This window comes from Pinus tabuliformis, chromosome 1_1 (assembly GCF_031772625.1).
Source record: "Pinus tabuliformis cultivar Carrire ecotype Pingquan chromosome 1_1, CPIR1, whole genome shotgun sequence".
NCBI lineage: Eukaryota > Viridiplantae > Streptophyta > Pinopsida > Pinales > Pinaceae > Pinus > Pinus tabuliformis.
In genome coordinates this window covers 547,397,970-547,417,088 of record NC_142297.1, presented here as the reverse complement: position 1 = coordinate 547,417,088, position 19,119 = coordinate 547,397,970, and the positions used below count along the sequence as shown (strand labels likewise).

Genomic DNA, 19,119 nt, shown 5'->3' with positions numbered 1-19,119 from the left:
GGCCAGATTCCGGGTGAATTTGTGGCCTATTTAATTTGTCTCCTTCAGTCATTTTTCGAATTTTCAAAAATGGCTAATTGTTTTTTAAAAACAAAAAAAATATAATTTTGGGGTGGCGGGTCACCAACCCCGCCACCCCCCATATCCAATGTACAAAAAAAAAAAAATAATTAATTAAGGGCCGACGGGCCATGACCCCCGCCGGCCCTCCCTCAACCACTGGAACCAACATATTAAATTAGCGGTGGGTGGCCATGACCCTGCCACCCCCGGAGCCCTCACAACCATAGAACTAAACATGGTGGGGGGCGCGGGCTGTCAACCCCTTCGCCCCTCAACCTTACCCAAGTATTAAATGCGTAGTGAGATATGGGGGGAACGGGCCACGAGGACTGGCGGACCCGCCTCCCAAAAATAACATGCAATATGGTAAAATTAGGAGGGGTGGGATTTGATCCCCTAACCCCTCCTCAATGGAGTTTTAACTTAACCAATGTGCCCAAACCTCATTCTTGTTTATTTTGCTTGCCAAATTATATGTAAACCTTCATTCTTTTGAGTGTCGGGGGCCAAATTATATGTAAACCTTCATTCATTTGAGTGCCGGGGGGAGGAGGCTAGGAGTGGGCATGGATTTCTATGCAAGTGGAACCCTGAGAAGTGCAGAGAGGGGGGTGGAACCATGATCCGGGCAATTTCTCCAGGGGCCCAGATTTTCACTTTGTTAGTTTTCAACAAATTTTATATGGTTTTAGCATTTCTCGATGCCACGAACTCAACGGTGATGTCTGTTTCTCCATCAGAGATCTGCAATTTTCGAACCTCTTCAGTTTTGGAGGTATAAGGTCATCATTTTGATTTTGATGTACTTTCATTATTTTTCCATCTAATGAAAACAGGGCCTCCCCACTAATTCGAGTATGGCCCGAAGACGTAGTCCCTCCTGGATGAACTCCGATATCGATCTTGTGTCTTCTATGCGTGACTTTCTATTCTTCTCTTCCTCTTCTTTATGCACTTGTAATTTTATAGTTAAATGCAAGCTTAATATGTAATTCTTTAATGCATCAAAAGGAAAATATTTTTGGGATCATTAGTTTTTCTAAGGTCTACCTTAACACCTTCATGAGATACAATATGACCCAAATATTCCACCTCTTGTACTCCAAAGAAAAATTTGGAGGCTTTTGCATATAATTGTTTCTCCTCCAATAGCTTGAGCACTCTGTGAACATGTTGAACATGATCCTTCCAAGAATTGATGTAGATTAGTATTCATCAAAAAATACTAACACAAATTTTCTAAGGAAGGGTTTAATAAATGGAATTCATCAAACCTTGAAATGTAGAAGGTGCATTGGTAAGGCCAAAAGGCACAACCAAAAATTCATAATGACCCTCATGAGTTCTAAATGTTGTTTTCGGAATGTCTTTAGTCTTCATTCTGATTTGATGATATCCTAAACAAAGGTCTAACTTGGTGAAGTAAATTGCTCCATGCAATTCATCCAATAATTCATCAATGACCTGAATGGGGAATTTATCTTTAATAGTGAGCTTTTTGAGCTCCCTATAATCTAGACACATGCACCATGATCCATCGTTCTTGTGCATCAACACTACTAGAGCAGAGAAAGAACTTTGACTAGCTTGAATTATACTAGCCTCTAGCACTTTTGCAAACATACGTTCAATTTCACTCTTTTGGGCATAGGGATATCTGTAAGGCCTGATGTTTGGAGGAACACTTCTTGGAATCAAATGGATAGCATGATCATGATCGTGAATAGGTGGGAGGCCTTTTGGAGTCTCAAATACCCTGGAATGATTGTCCAAGACTTTTTGGAGATCTGGAGAAATAGATGATTCCAATGTGGGAACATCTAGCGAACATAATTGTGCAATTGCACATCTTTGTTCTTTCTTTAGAATCTTTTTTCATGTCGTTAGAGTTGATAATCTTTCCTGGTTTTCCTGTGATACCCCTTAATTCAACTTCCATTCCTTCTGAAACAAATTTCAAGAAATTTTCTTGAAAACTAAAAGTTATTGTACCCAAATATTGTAGCCATTGGACTCCTGGTACAACATCAGCACCACCCATTGGAGTGGAAAGCATTGGACTATTCAACACATGTTCTCCCATGGATAGCTTGATATTATGGCACTTTCTAGAGCAATTTATTGTTCCTCCATTTGCAACCATCACTTGACACTCTGGTGCTGGATATAGGAAGCAATTCAATTTCTTGGCTATCTTACAATGAATAAAATTATGGGTACTGCCCGAATCAATCAACACTATTACCTATTTCTTATTGATATGTCCTTCTATCTTGATAGTTTGAGGAGTGGTAATTTCGACCAATGCATTACAAGATATTGTCAGATTCATTTCTTTTTTCTCTAGGGTTTGTTCCTGGTGTGTATCCTCTTCTTTTGATGTTTATTATTCCTTTTATTCCTCCTCTTCACAATCTATGTAAAATAATTTCCTCTCAACACACTTATGACCTTTAGTGTATTTTCTATCACAACTGTAACAAAGCCCTTTTGCTCTTTTTTCTTCCAATTCTTATGGTGTCAACCTTGTAGGTTGTGGAAGGCTAGGGGAAACAACACTTCCATATTTATAGTTGTGAGTAGTAGGCTTCCTTGTTGCCATAATTTTGCTTTCAATTTTTCTTGCCAACCTGAATGCCTTCTCCAATGAATGAGGTTCCCAAAGGCGAACCTCATGTTGGATGTTATCCTTTAAAGTCCCTATGAAAAGATCAATCATAGGCTCCTCTAGAATATCTTTTACCCTTATATTCAATTTTTGGAAGTCCCCAATGTGCTCCACCATTGAACCCTTTTGTTTGAGATTTATCAATTGGCTAAAAAAGGTGTTGCTTTTTGTATCCTCGTAATGTGCTATCATTTCTTCCATAAAAATTTCCCAAGTGAAAATTTGTTTACGAGAGCAAATCCATCGATACCATACAAACTGATTGGGTTCCAAATATAAAGTTTCAATGTGTACCTTTTATGTGCTTTGCACATTATGGAGATCAAAATATTTCTCCATCTGTAGTATCCATGTTACAGGATCCTTGCCATCAAACTTCCTCATATCGATCTTTGGAACACGGTGGGTCTTCAATCCAACTTTAGAGTCTATGAAATCATGACTAACATTTCTTTTGTTCTCATCATGAGTTTCCTTTACTACCCTTTCACCATTAGTAAACATTTCTTGTAGCAAATTGTCAAATCTAACTTCAAATCTTCCATGTTGCCTTTAAGTTTTGCTTCTATACCATCCATCTTAGCTTCCATGCCATCCATCTTAGCTTCCATTCCATACTTTACACCATCCATATTAGCTTAAGTTACTTTTTGTGAGAGCGAAATTTGTTGCACTTGGTCTCGTAAGTTTGATATATCATGTTGCATTTCTTCCTCTTCTTCATGTGTCATAGTAGAGATTTCAGGTTGATTACTAGGTGTTTCCATTTTATTTCTTCGAGTCATCAATGAATGATAATTATGCTTCACAATGCCCTTTGAATCACTTCAAACTACTTTCTCAAAGAAGGCTTATGCAAATTAAAATAGAAAAAACTACACACCTTTTTTTTCCGCTTTATATGAGCTTGATATTGAAATGCATGTAACTCTGTAATTTTGGATCTCCAAGTTTTGAAATTTTGGTCTATGATAGCCCTTTAATTCTTCTTTCCAACCCCGCAAGTCTGATCACAATTTGATTCCCGAAAAAAGATTTATGCCCAATATCCCACGATGACCTAATTATAGACTAGTTCAGTAGAGCGAACTTGTACAATGTGCCATGTGTCATTGTTTCGACCTTAGGTTCTAAAAACGATACCCAACAAACTACAGTCTGTCTTCTTTCTTTTCCTTTTTATGGAATTCAAATATGATGGTCAGAGAGAAATTTATGACAATTTTCCCATGGTGACCTGTTTGAGATCCGATTCGGGAGCCTGCAACAATCCTAACTTCCTCAGTTCATAAATATGAAATTATAGTGAGACAAGATCGGAAGTTGGGTCATGCGGTTCATCACGATTTTGTCTCACATGGGTTTTAATTTACACTTCTCAAGCTTCATAAAAAAAGTTATAGTGAAAATTCCACGATGACTTGTTTGAAGCAGTGAAACCCTAGAATCCAAACCTCTGATACCAATTGTTATGCAACCATCTCACAAAATAGAAGAAAGAGATAGATCAACGACTTAAAACGTATCCTCTTCGAGGGGGAAACCTCCTTTACATTACACAAATGAACAATTCTTGGATGATACAAATGACAATACCTCCTTTATATATATAGGAGTCTAAGGGGTCATAATATAATCAAAGCCGACATAATAATAATAATGTAAGGGCACAACAATAACAATAGTGGGCTTCTATGTGGCAAAATAATAACAATATGAGGACAACATGGGCACAAAAATAACAATAAGGGATACAATGAAAATAATAATAAGGGAATACACTAGTATTATAAGGACCTAACACCTAGCGATCCCTGGACCAGTATATGATGGGATTGCGGTAAAGCCTGGTAGTGTATGTTTCTTGTTTGGGCCTAGGAATCCCTTGGCGGGATTGTGGTAAAGCCTAGTTTTATATATGAGGGATTGGGCCTAGGAATCCCTTAGTGGATTGTGGTAAATATTGAGGAAGCCTTGGTTGTTTTGTTGTAAGTCCAACATTCATGCTTGGAATATGGCATGGGGGTGATTGGATGAAAGAAATATTTGGTTCAGCCCAATCTATGGTCGGGTGGTACGTGGAAGTCCCTGACCTAGTTGTATTTGCATATGTTAATATGATATGTTTTCCTCTTGTGTATTATGTGTAAATGTGTTTTTTATTATGTGGTTATAATGGATGTTTTATCATTGTTATTCTGTTGGTTATAAGAATGGTTTATGATAGACTTGAGTAATGGCTCTCATCTTGTTTGGTTTCATAAATGAAATGTTAATGAATGAATAACCTAATAGATGATATTGTAGTTTTTATGAGAGGGCATTAGACCTTCTTAACGATTCTCAGATAAGTATGAAGTCCCTATGCTCATATGTGTTTATATGACATGTAGATTACATGTTCATTATGTGTTTGACAAAATGTTTGTCATGGTTTTTAGGGGTTAGGTTTATTCCTTATTCAACCTTTTGTGTTAGTAGCTTTGTCTCAATGTTATTTATCTTTTCTAGAAGTTTCATGAAGTTCTAGGTAGAGGCTTGAGTGCTAGCCCTGAATCTCGGGTTGCTGGCATAGAACTGCCTGAAAAAGGAAACAGTTGGATGGATGCCTTGTTGTGGGAGTTACTGGACGGTCCCAATCGCATGGAAGGCTTGTCATGAGAGTGACTAGGCATCTAGTTTAGTCAAGAAGCAATTTCTCTCAGGGCTTGGACACTTGGAGGGGTTGGTTGGCTCCTGAAGGTTCTGTAGCTCCTTAGGAAGGTCAGTTTGGTTTTGGTTTATCGATTCCACTTCCTTAACTATACTTGGGGAGTTGAATTATATCATAGTAACTCTTCGTCACATGTTTACCACAGTGGACCATTTAGCTTGGGTAAATGTGGGAGGAGGGTGTTACATCCTCTTTGCCATGTAGAAATTCAATTTATTTTAACAAAAAACTTCAAAAAATATTTGGATATAATTGTTTGTAGCTTTTAAATATTTGATTCCTATTCAATCTAACTTTTTGTATGAATAACCTACATCATATTAACACACAAAAACATAATTAAAATCCACATTGTTGGAATTTAAATTCACACTGAAAATAAACCTAAGTGATCACTTAACTAATTCTAAATTTGAATTCTTTTAAAAATATTTTTCAAGTGCTTAAATAGGAAATTGTATTCAAAATAGAGTACTTGTCTTATGCTTAAGGAAAACAATGTATTCCTAATGATTGCATAGAAAAATAGAGTATTTAAACTAGACTAGGAAAACAAAAGAAACTACACTATGAAAAACTTATGGGAAAACTTCGCACATCTTGGCAAAGGGGGACCTCTTGGTGGTCACACACACTTTAAAGGAAACTCAGAGGCTAACTAGTAATCAATCACATATGAATTATGCACAAAGATAATAAAGCTCGACCAGTCTACAAATTTTATTAAGGATAAAGAGTTCATATAGTAAGCTTTAATTCCAAATTTGTTTGCCTCTACTGAGAAAGACTTCAATGTATATAAGGCTTATGAAGCAACAAGTCTCAAAATATTCTTGCTACAAATAAGAACTAGATATGATGACTAAGAGTTCTAATGCTATATTCTATACTTAGAGCATACAACTCGACTTATTATGTGATGATTTATGAATCTTGAAGATCACACGTTAGCCACTGAATCTCGTTCTCCAATGCCTAATCCTGTAAAGACGCAACAATGAATTATCACAATCTTTCAATGCCATGTCATGGTGACATGTCACAAGTCTTCAGTGTTCTGCCTCCATGGTATATCACGTAATTGTTCACCACTTTGACTAGAATGTTGACCTTGATGATGATGACATGTTTGCCTTTTCAATGTGCCTAATAGGTGGGTAACCATCTTGATGCTTTTTTCCACATGATCTAATGCTTGGTTTGGTTAAGTTGTTCCTAGAAATGTGCCAACCTACAAACCTGCTTTAGGAATAAAGGGAAGCTACAAGTTATTTTAGTTTCTGCAACTGCCAAATTTTAGCTTGTTTTTATAAATAAAACGTATAAAACACTAGAATATTGGACATATTACCTTTGAAGATGTTTCTTGAAACCTTTGAAGCTCTGATAACATATGTATGTATGGATGGTGATAAAAGTATGAAAAAAGGATGGTTATTAAGGCTTATAAAAGATGAAAATGGTAAAAGTTGTTGGAAATAATACTGAGAGGGGGGGGTGAATCAGTATTATCAAATTCTTATCAAACTCCTTTTACAATGATTTTGTACGGGTGCAGTCCTTTACCAGTACACAGGCTACAACCTGCAGAGAGCTACAACCCTCTCTCATTCTCCAGCTTCTCCTGGAAGGGAGATACAACCCCCTTAGCTCTTGTACTAGCCAAGATACTAGTACGTAGGTTCTGGCCTACTGAAGGCTACAACCTTCTCTTTTTTCCAGGGACCACGTTTCATAAATTTTCAGACTGGATCCATGAACATCAATCAATCATCAAGTATATCTGCATCAAACAATCTCCTTTTCCCAATTAGCACTGAATCAAGTAAACACTTCTCTGACAGTTGTACCCAGAACACAGTAACAGTAACCACACACCAAATTCTGAACCCAGAATACTGCAGCAATAGACAGAGGCAGCTAGATCATAATTTAAAGATATACGCTACTTCAACAACTTGAAACCTGCGTGCAGATCTATAAAGGATAATTCCTTCTTTCAAATATTCAGACACTAATTAACCCAGATTGTCAGATTTATAGATCAAGCATGCGCCTCATATAACAGATCAAAATCATGCAAAGATACTATTATTCAAGCATAAAGATTATGACCCATCAAAAGAACTTATCCTTCTTTATGCGCTAAGGTTCCTCCTTCATTTAGATCCAGATCTGCACCATAACCCAATCACAAATATTTCAGATCTAGCACTTATTAGATATTCAATTCATTCGATGATACTTTGCCAAATGATCTCCTTCCTCTTTTATAGTCTTAGGCCTTCCACAATACCACGGTCCAAAACCATATGATCAAAAAACTGTTGGACTAATACCATGAACCAACCATGAAAGAGCGTGAGATCAATACTTTTGGATGCAATACCACGAGCCAAAACCATAGGATAAAAAACTATAGGACTAATACCATGAACCAACCATGAAAATGCGTGAGATCAACACTTTTGGATGCAATACCACGGACCAAAACCATAGGATCAAAAACTGTCGGACTAATACCATGAGCCAACCATGAAAGTGCGTGAAATTTTCTCTTCATGAAAGGAACTTTTCTCTGCATGAAAGTGCGTGAACTTTTTCTCTACATGAAATAAACTTTTCTCTGCATAAAAGTGCGTGAACTTTTCTCTCCATGAAATAAACTTTTCTCTGCATAAAAGTGCGTGAAATTTTCTCTACATGAAATAAACTTTTCTCTGCATAAAATGAACTTTTCTCTGCATAAAAGTGCGTGAACTTTTCTCTACATGAAATAAACTTTTCTCTGCATAAAAGTGCGTGAACTTTTCTCTACATGAAATAAACTTTTCTCTGCATAAAAGTGCGTGAACTTTTATCTACATGAAATAAACTTTTCTCTGCATAAAAGTGAGTAAAATTTTCTCTACATGAAAGAAACTTTTATCTTCATGAAAGTGCGTGAACTTTGCTGCACTATAATTTATCATCTGAGATGAGTGGGTTGCCATCAAGTACAACATATGTATCATAATGCCAACAATCTCCCCCTTTGGACTTGATGGCAACAACAACCAATCACTCTCCCCCTTTGACATCAAGGGCAAAGGGTTATGCTCCCCCTAAGAACATGCTCCCCCTGACTATAAACCAGATCTGCAAAGAAGAACCATAATCCATCAAACACCATAAATGACCATGAAAGAGATAGAGACGTATTGCAGCAATATTCAGACCAGCATCCATGATCTCCTTCTGTACTTCCTCCATAACGCCAACAATGCATGATATGATCCCCCTGAACCTGTGCCATTTGACCAATCCGCAACCCAGCACATGTACGCATATACTTGAACCTTGCGTACAACCAACAATCAGAAGAGATTCAACAACAAGATGATGCATCAACAACCCCCAGCTTTTGCCTGAGGTATTCAAAGGTCTCCCTAGGCAATGGTTTGGTGAGTATATCAGCAACCTGTTCCTTAGAAGGAACATACTCCAACTTGACCTTTTGTTCAAGCACTTGTTCCCAGAGAAAGTGATACTTGATTGGTATGTGCTTGGTTTTTGAATGCATGACTGGGTTCTTTGAAATGCTGACTTCACTTGTATTATCACATAAGATGGAGATGGGTGGTGTACAAGTGATTTGAAAATCCTGCAAGGTCTGCATCATCCAAAGGAGTTGAGTGCAGCAAGATGTAGCAGCAACATATTCTGCTTCAGCTGTATACAAGGCAATCGAACTATGTTTCTTACTGAACCAAGATACTAATCTGGAACCCATAAAGAATGCACCACCACTTGTGCTCTTCCTGTCATCCACGCTTCCAGCCCAATCTGCATCAGTATAAGCATGAAGTGTGAGATCTGTATCTCTAGGATACCATAAGCCATAATTTTGAGTCCCTTGAAGATATTTGAAGATTCTCTTTACTGCCTGAAGATGAGTTTCCTTTGGATTTGCCTGAAATCTTCCAACTATTCCCACTGCATGCATGATGTCTGGTCGGGTACCTGTCAAATAAAGTAGACTTCCAATCATAGATCTGTAGGTTGGTTGATGTACTGCTGCTGATTCATCATTTGCACTGAGGCTACATCCTGTGACCATGGGTGTACATACTGGTTTTGCATCTTCCATGCCATATTTCTTCAAAATCTGCTTGAGATACTTGGTTTGAGACAAGAAGATCCCTCCTTCCTTTTGTTGGATTTGCAGGCCAAGAAAATATGTCAATTCTCCAAGCAAAGACATTTCGAATTCTTTCTGCATCACCAAGGCAAAGCTTTGACTCATAGATTCTTCATTGCTGCCAAAGATAATGTCATCTACATACAAAACAAGTATCAACAATTTGTCATTTTCAATTTTTATATAAAGATTGCTATCTGCTGATCCTTTTGAAAAACCTTGTTGATGAAGATATTTGTCCAAACGATAGTACCAAGCCCTTGGATCTTGTTTAAGACCATAGAGAGCCTTTTTCAATCTGCATAAAAGATTTGGATCATTTCCAAGAATGAAACCATCTGGCTGCTCAATGTATACTTCTTCTTCTAAGTCTCCATTCAGAAAGGCTGATTTCACGTCCATTTGAAATACTTTGAACTTTTGAAAGCTTGAGAGAGCAAGGAACATTCAGATGGCCTCAAGTCTTGCAACAGGAGCAAAAGTTTCTTCAAAATCTATTCCTTCTTGCTGCGCATACCCTTTACAAACAAGTCTGGCCTTGTTTCTAATTACTTCCCCATTTTCATTCAACTTATTTTTGAAGACCCATTTTGTCCCTATAACATTCTTATCCTTTGGTCTAGGAACCAACTCCCAAGTGTTGTTCTTTTCGATCTGCTCAAGTTCTTCATCCATTGCTTTGACCCAACATTCATCTTTGCATGCCTCTTTTACATTTTGTGGTTCAGTGGATGAGAGTAATGCCAAATAGCTTGAAGCTTCTGCAATTGTTCTTCTTGTTTGTACACCTGCTTCTTTTTGCCCCAAAATCTGAGATTCTGGATGATTCTTCTGAACGTACCTGGATGGAGTCTTCTCTTATACCCTTATCTATTCCTCTGGTGCTTCTTGAGGTTCTTCTTCTTCATCATTCTGTCTTTGAGGGTAGTCTTCATCTTCTTCGATATTTTCATGATTTACTTGCCTAGGAATGTATCCTTTTTCATCAACCACTACATCAATGCTGTCAACAATTCTTCCAAGTCTTTTATTGTAGCACTTATATGCTTTGCTTTGTGGAGAATAACCAAGAAGAATGCCTTCATCTGCTCTAGGTTCAAGTTTGCCAAGTTGCTCATCAGTATTATTAATATAGCATTTGCTCCCAAAGATTTTGAAGTGTTTTACCGAAGGAGTCTCACCATACCAGAGTTCATGAGGAGTTTGAGTGCTATTCACTCGAACATTTGTTTTATTGAGAATAACAACCGCAGCATATGCAGCTTCACCCCAGAAAGTTGCGGGAGTTCCAGACTCATCAAGCATAGCACGGGCCATTTGTTGGACTGTTCTGTTCATCCTTTCCACCACTCCATTTTGCTGAGGAGTTCTAGCTGTAGAGAATTCCCTTCTTATCCCATGTTCTTCACAGAAATCGAAAAATTCATTTGAGGTAAACTCCCCACCTCTGTCGGACCTGAGGCACTTAATTTTGTAACCTGATTCATTTTCAACCAAGGCTTTGAAGGATTTGAATTTTTCGAATGCTTCGTCTTTGTGCTTCAAAAGTCCTAACCAAACAAACCTGGAGAAATCGTCAATGAATAATATCAAGTATTCTTCTCCTCGAGGTGACCTCGTCCTAAAAGGACCACATACATCTGTATGGACTAGTTCAAGAGGCCTGCTGGCTGATCCTTCCTTCTTCGGGAAGTTGGTTCTGGTTTGCTTACCAAACTGACATGATTTGCATATAGTGTTGTCTGGAATTTTGATATCTGGAAGCAAAATCTGAGTACAACAGGTTGCCTCTCACATCGGCTAACGTTTCGGAGAAATATCGGTAGCAAGAAATACATATGAGGTTTTACCTCGTTCTCCAAGTCATAACTGACCAATGAGTGATTTGACTCTCGACAAACATTGTGAAATCCTAATGCAATCATTGCATGGGCCATCATATTCCCTCTGGAAGACTATGTCACCCCTTCTACTGGATCGATTTTCTAGAGGAAGACTATTGTTCAGCCCTCCCAGCTCAGAACCTTGCTTCTCCAGCAAAATATCTGACTTCTGACTAATACTCTACATTGCCACTGTAAGAGGCACTCCTGGCTTGCGTCAGCACTACATGAGCCCCTCCTGGGCTGTGTAGGCCTCTGCGCTGCCTCTATGATGCTACTGCAGCCTCTCTTCCACATACTCTTTGGCTCAGAACTCCTTTCCGATCCAAATCGTTGCTTCTATCCCTCTCACTACAACTCATATCACTTGTTCGATCTTCTCAGCAAACCTCACCCCAGAAAAATCGAACTAACTGATCAACTTAGTGTATCTCCAACTAACCCTCAAGCCTCATCTTATACTTTTCCTGTTTATGAATCAATGACCAAGATTAATTCCCTAATCAATGGCTAATATTAAAACAGACTTGAGCCTTGTCCCTTAGAAACTTCTCACCCATATTTTTATTAATACCCATTAATATTTTTATTTTCCTAAGTTTAGACTTAGGAACCCCATTAAAAACATTAATTATTTTAATAAAATGCATACTAGGTGGAATTTCACCAAACGATTTTTGGGTCTTCGAGTTCTCATGTATTCTAGCCCCTCAAAAAAAAATTGGAGTTAGAGAACATCCGATGCTATCCAAAATAAACACTCCCTCTTAGCGAGAAATGTGTCTAGAAATACTTTTCAATAGAAGCATCCCACTAATCTACGACATCGGTCCTCTGTGATGTTGATGCTTGGCCTGTTGTCCCTCATCCACTACACTGCTGCAGTCTGTACTGATGCCCATGCCACTGCCACTGTCACTGCTACATCTGTATTGAAACTCCCTCTCAATATGTTGCATCATGTTGCTCATAGCACTGCCACTACTAACTGTTGCATTGAAACTCAGTTGTTGAGAAGTAAGCAATTTAAAACTCACCCAAAATCTAACATGTTGGTGCCTCCTGCACTGTTGCAACCTCCACTGCGATGCTTCAGAATTTTGCACTCCCATACAAGGTGGTCAAGGCCTCCCATATCTCCCTTGTTGTGTTCTTTTTAGAAATATGTGGCACCACATGATATTTGACTCCATCCAAAATCATGCACCTAGCCTTTGCTTGGGCCTCCTCGTATTTCTTGAGAGGATCAACATCGACCGGAACATCAACCATCTTCAAGGCATAATCCTTGATGCAATTCTTGTCCAGGACTGCCAGGATACTAGCCTTCAGATGACAAAGTTGGATGCTACATCCAATATGTCTTGATCCCTTAGTCCATCGACTTCCATCTCTGCTCAAACAAGTATAGAACGAGGTTATATTCTCTCCCTCTTTCGCTACTACCCCAACAAGACTCGGATCTGGATTTCTTTGGTGCTAGAAATCCTTTAATGAACAAGTTCCTTCTAGACTCCCTCTGAGTCCTGATTTCCTTCACGAAAATCCCCATGCCAAATAATGTCGAATCACCTCTCTCCAATCCTCCTTTGTTGTTGTTCAACAACCTGGATCTAGATTCTTTTGGAAAGAAATCTACTAAGGTAGTGACTCCCTCTACCTTGGTTTAGTCCCCTTAGACATTGTTCTGCACAATAGCAACAATGTCCCAACAACACCACAGATCGAATATGCACTGCTCCTAATGCCTCGACAACTGACCGATCTGAGCCCCTTAGGCTTTGCGCTGGCCCAAAGAGCTGACACCGTCACTGCGTGAGCTCCTCTCGGTTACTATGTCTCCTCTTCCTCGCTCAGAAAGCTGATGCAGGCACTACATGAGCTTCAGCGTCACTCCTTTGGCAATGTGTCACTCCTTCAGCTGCTCCTCTGGCTTTGAAACAACGTTGTCACTTGGGATAATCGCCTCTCTCCAGCAGATTTGTTGGATCTCCCAACTAACGGCTTCAGTGTCTTATGATCTACAATTCTCTAATACCATGTGAAAATTTCTAAATCCTTACAAACAGATATCCTACTACAGTCACTGGCTTAGCATCTCCTACTTGTTATTTCATTTAACAAGTTATTGAATTATAAACAGTGATAAAAAAACACTACTGCAAACTACATTGACATATAGATCATAAACTGAAAATATATGAGACAAACACACAAGGGACATTGTTATTTTTTGACAACACATCCCCGGAAAAACCCAACTTGGGAAAATCAGTGCAACAAATAAAGGGTTTGTATTATTAAGAAAGTACAATCTGAGTACAATAGGTTGCCTCTCACATCAGCTAACCTTTCATAGAAATATCAACAACAAGTAATACATATGAGGGTTTACCTCATTCTCCAAGTCACAGCTAATCTAATGAGTGATTTGACTCCCAGCAAACACTGCGAAATCCCAATGCAATCACTGCATGCACCAGCATCTTGCCTCTGGAAGACTGCATCACCCCTTCTGCTAGATCGTTTTGTTGGAGGAACGCTGTTGTTCAGCCTTCCAGGCTCAAAACCTCGCTTCTCTAGAAAAATCTCAAACTTCTAACGAATACTCTGCACTGTCACTGCAAGAGACCCTCCTGGCCTGCGTTAGCACTGCATGAGCCCCTCTTGTATTGCATAGGCCTATGCGTTGCCTCTCTGCCACATACTCTTTGGCTCGGAACTCCTTTCCGATCCAAATCTCTGCTTCTGCCCCTCTCACTGCAACTCAGATCACTTGTTCGATTTTCTCAACAAACCTCACCCCAAAAAAAACAAACTGATTGATCAACTTGGTGTATTTCCAACTGACCCTCAAGCCTCCTCTTATACTTTTCCTGTTGATGAATCAACTGCCAATATTAAGTCCCTAATCAAGAGTTAAGATTAAAACACACTTGATCCTCATCTCTTAGAAGCTTCTCACCCATATTTTTATCAATACCCATTAATATTTTTATTTTCCTAAGTTTAGACTTAGGAACCCCATTAAAAATATTAATTATTTTAATAAAACACAAACTGGGTGGAATTTCACCAAATGATTTCTGCGTCTTGGAGATCTCATGTATTCTAGCCCCTCCACAAAATTTCAGAGCTAGAGCACATTCGATGCTACCCAAAATCAACAATAAGTTCTCCCTGGATATGGTTCAGTCAAAAACCAAATGGTTCAAATGAGTTGGTTAAGGGATCAAAGTTGGATCATATTCTCGGCGAATGGAGTTGAATATATCTTTAGGCAAATTTTTCATTGTCCTAAAATTGTAGTATAGCTTTACCATAAAATATAAAGTAGAAATTTAAATCGTTGTAAGCATCTAATTTTGGTTTAAGCTTATGTTATCTGGAATATTATTGGCTAGTTGAAAACGAAGACTAAGAGTGGTCTATATGTATGGATGTTTAGATCTCAAAATGTTATGGAATTATTGTTGGTGTAGTTTATTGTACTAACCTTGGTATTGTATCATTTGAGAAAGAAAAGTCAAATATTGCTAAAGGTAATTGTAATAAAGAAATTCCAAAGGACTTGGGTAAGAGTTTCATGAGTTATGGTTTTGTTTGAGGTAATTAGATGCATGTTTTAGAAATGTTTTCAAGATATTTTGCAAAGTGTTTTACAAAATCCCTAAATGGGAAATGCTATTCTTTTTTTAATCATTATGCATGAATAAATGTTAACTTGCAGCCTACTAGAGTAGGAAATGTGTGCATACCCAAAATATAACTGAAGGATTCACTATATCAACCCTTAAAATAAAAATGCAAAAAAATAATAATGGCAGCCAAGCGTTTCAAAGAGAATCATTGGGGTAATTTTCAATCATTATGTATTCCATCAGTATGTTATCCCCCATCCCGAATATCTTCAAGATCTCTAGAGTGTACTTCCCCAGTTCGAGGAAGATCTTGTTCAATTGCTACCATATCTGAAGTCCCAAAAAGTAATGCATCGACTCAATATCCTTCACCTCAAATTCTGACACTAAATCTAACTTGCAACCTATAATTAATATCTTTGCACCTTTCAGAATGAGATTGTCCACATACAACACCAAAATGAGGAGCTCAAATTTAACCAATAAGAAGTATAGTTTGGGATCTTCCTCTTTGTGAATCCTATGCCCCACGGGTAGTTTCCAATCCTGACATACCATGCCATGGATGGCTATTTAAGTCCATACAGGGCTTTCTTAAGCCTACATGCATGCATTTCTCTGTCATGGTCCCGAAACCTCTGTGGCTTCTTAATGTAAACTTCCTTAATGATGTCGTTGAGGAAGGTGATCTCCACATCCATTTGGTAGATGATCCATCCCATCTCAAAATATATTGGAAGAACTGCTAGAATAGAGGAGTACCTAGCTATGGGAGCAAAGGTCTCTTCATAGTCTACTCTCTATTTCTAAGAGAACCCGCGAGCCACAAATTTTTCCATGTATTTCTCCACACTGCCATCTGCTACATGCTTTACCTTGTATAGCCACTTGGAAGTCACAACTAACTTCCTCTTTGTTCTCAACACAATCTCCCACACATCATTCTTCATGGTGGAATTGTGCTCCTCCAACATGTCATCTCTTCACACCTACTAGTCTATGATGTTGGTAATCAAAGGCATGTAAGTTGAAAACTTCCACATTAGTCTACTCTCCCTAAAAGTGGTCCTATGAGACTTGACATGCTCTCAAGCAGCTTGTAAGGTCTACTCCGCCCACCTGGGCCTCATAACTGATGTCAAGGAAGTTGATTACTCCTGTGCTAAAGGTTGGTTATCTCTGCTACTGGCAGTCTCCTTTCTTGGCTCCTCCTCTAGTTTCTCCTCCTGAGGCCAGTCCACAACTATTTATAGGTCCCAAGATTTCCTAGATGCCAAGTTCCCCTTGAACTTGACATCTTTGCTCACCATTGTCTTTCATTGATCTATTAATAAGACTATAAGCCTTTAAATCCTCATTGTATCCCACCAGAATTCCCTTCTCACCTAAGGGATGTGAATTTCTCCTCTTTTCCACAAGTAGGTGGATGTAGATTGGACAACCAAGTAACATGAGATGTTTTGGAAAATTCATATGACATGTTTAATAACAATTTCCTCAAGTAGACACCCTCTTGGAAATACTTGTCTAAGCTACAAACACTAACACCAAAAAAGATGAATCTAATTATAATCAAGGGAGTGTTAATAGCTAAGTCACCTGACATGATAGCACAACACATAGAGGACATGAAAATACAAGTGTCTAACACAAGACAAAATGGCCTTGAAAACAAGTTATAGAGGACATGTGTTATATAACCTATTAGTGTAAACATATAAAGATGAAATATATACAAAGATACAATTTTTTATTTTTATTTTAGAAACTAAAGCATTTATATGATGATACAAATTCCATCATATAATTAGTACCACATTAATGAAGATAAAATGACACACAAAATTAGAATCATACACTGCAATTTTCTTATCAAGTCATCAAATCAAAATGTATTTTATAGATACTAAGTCACTATTACTATAAGTGAGAATGCCAATGGAAAATATCAAATAGGGTAATTACTATAACCATAAATGGACCAACTCTAGCATTGGTTCATTAAGATTCAAGTTGGAAAATGCCAACTCAACATTGTTGTTCAAACCCATTTGTTTGTGGGAAATAATCTGTAGGGCTATTGTTGAATACCCCAACAAAGCTGGTTCATTAAGATTCAAGTTGGAAAATGCCAACTCAACATTGTTGTTCAAACCCATTTGTTTGTGGGAAATAATCTGTAGGGCTATTGTTGAAGACCCCAACAAAGCCGGTTCATTAAGATTCAAGTTGGAAAACGCCAACTCAACATTGTTGTTCAAACCCATTTGTATGTGGGAAATAATCCGTATGGCTATTGTTGAAGAGCCCAACAAAGCAGACACATAATTTAACCAAGAAAACTCAAACAAACATTCATAATGGGTGAATTGACAAAAGTAGACAAAGAAGGCATACCCATAGGTCCTACATTTATAAACAATGCCCCAGGGTCCAAACCCTAAGGCTTCCTCCTAAAGTTGCAAACCAGTAAGATAGACAAGAAGCCACAAACAAATCACAATATTCAAAGTACATATGGATATAAATAAGTTAGACCATAAAAATATCCATTAGAAATCCACATTCATAAAGATAAACAATGTGAGCTCGAACTAAACATAAGTTTCTTTATTGCAATGATAGTAGCAAGAGTTGGTAAAGCTACAACTTGATCCTAAGTGTTAGTACCAATGAAGCTTTCCTTCAAATCCTTCCTACCTAGGCCAACAGAGACCTCTCCAATAGAAGTAATATGATGCAAGATAAAGGGGCCCAAAATCTACTACATGGAAACATGGGTTTCCTGAAGACAAGAAAGATAGCGCAAACTTAATCGGAAGACAATCATTAAGTTGCTTTTTAAGCCAACCAATAAAGTATGTTTATAACACCAAAAAATGAGTTAATTCAGTTAAGCCACAAGCTCCTATATGTGGGTTCTTAGCCTAACCCATAAACCCCCCTTGAATAATAGGTATTCTATATATTTTTTCCATTTTAAAAAGTTGTATGGGCAAAGCAACAACTAAAAGTATCCCAAGAACACTTCGAAGCAGAAACACCTAAAATGTAAGACGAGTACAAGCATCGAATAATTTGAACGCAGCTTTTATTTCATTCAAATACTCCTTAAAACCGCGCAAATCACATTCCCCAAAACACGAGTCTCTGTAATGGAACATCTAACAAAACAGAGTACGAAGCCAAACATGTAAAACCAATAAAAGGCGAACACTTTACAGGGAAGGCTTTAACGCTACGTGAAATGCAGTCCCACAAACTCAAAAGCCACCATGCAGACGCATGCAGACGCGCGTTAAGTTGTAGGGTGGAATGCATCTGAATGTTATAATGGGCGAGGGTTCAGCCATCCTCCAGCGGCTTCGCGCCAAAAACGAGCCTCTGCATATCAGAAGGAAAACCTTCCTTGTCTTGAATCCTAGCCTTCACGTCATCAATCGTATCAGAGCTCTCAACTTCCAGTATGATGGGCTTGTCTGCGAACGCTCTCACAAGTATCTGCATACCACCACGGAGGCGAAGGACAAGATGCAGCGTAGATTCCTTTTGAATGTTGTAGTCGGCTAGAGTCCTCCCATCTTCAAGTTGCTTCCCAGCAAAGATCAATCTCTGCTGATCAGGAGGAATCCCCTCTTTGTCCTGGATCTTGGCCTTCACGTTATCAATAGTGTCTGAGCTCTCAACTTCAAGAGTGATTGTCTTTCCGGTCAGGGTTTTGACAAAGATTTGCATCCCTCCTCTGAGACGGAGAAGAAGGTGAAGATTCGATTCCTTCTGGATGTTGTAATCGCCAAGAGTGCGGCCGTCCTCCAGTTGTATTCCGCCAAATGTCAGCCTCTGCTGGTCGGGTGGAATCCCTTCCTTGTCTTGAATTTTAGCTTTCACATTGTCAATCGTGTCAGAGCTTTCGACTTCCAGAATGATGGTCTTGCCAGTGAGTGTTTTGACAAAGATCTGCGTTCCCCCTC

General features: G+C 38.5%; 1 pseudogene; it reads right to left on the bottom strand.

Moving 5' to 3' along the window:
* Positions 1–19,119, bottom strand: part of LOC149214276 (polyubiquitin-like) — a 320,343-nt pseudogene that overhangs the window by 262,086 nt on the left and 39,138 nt on the right.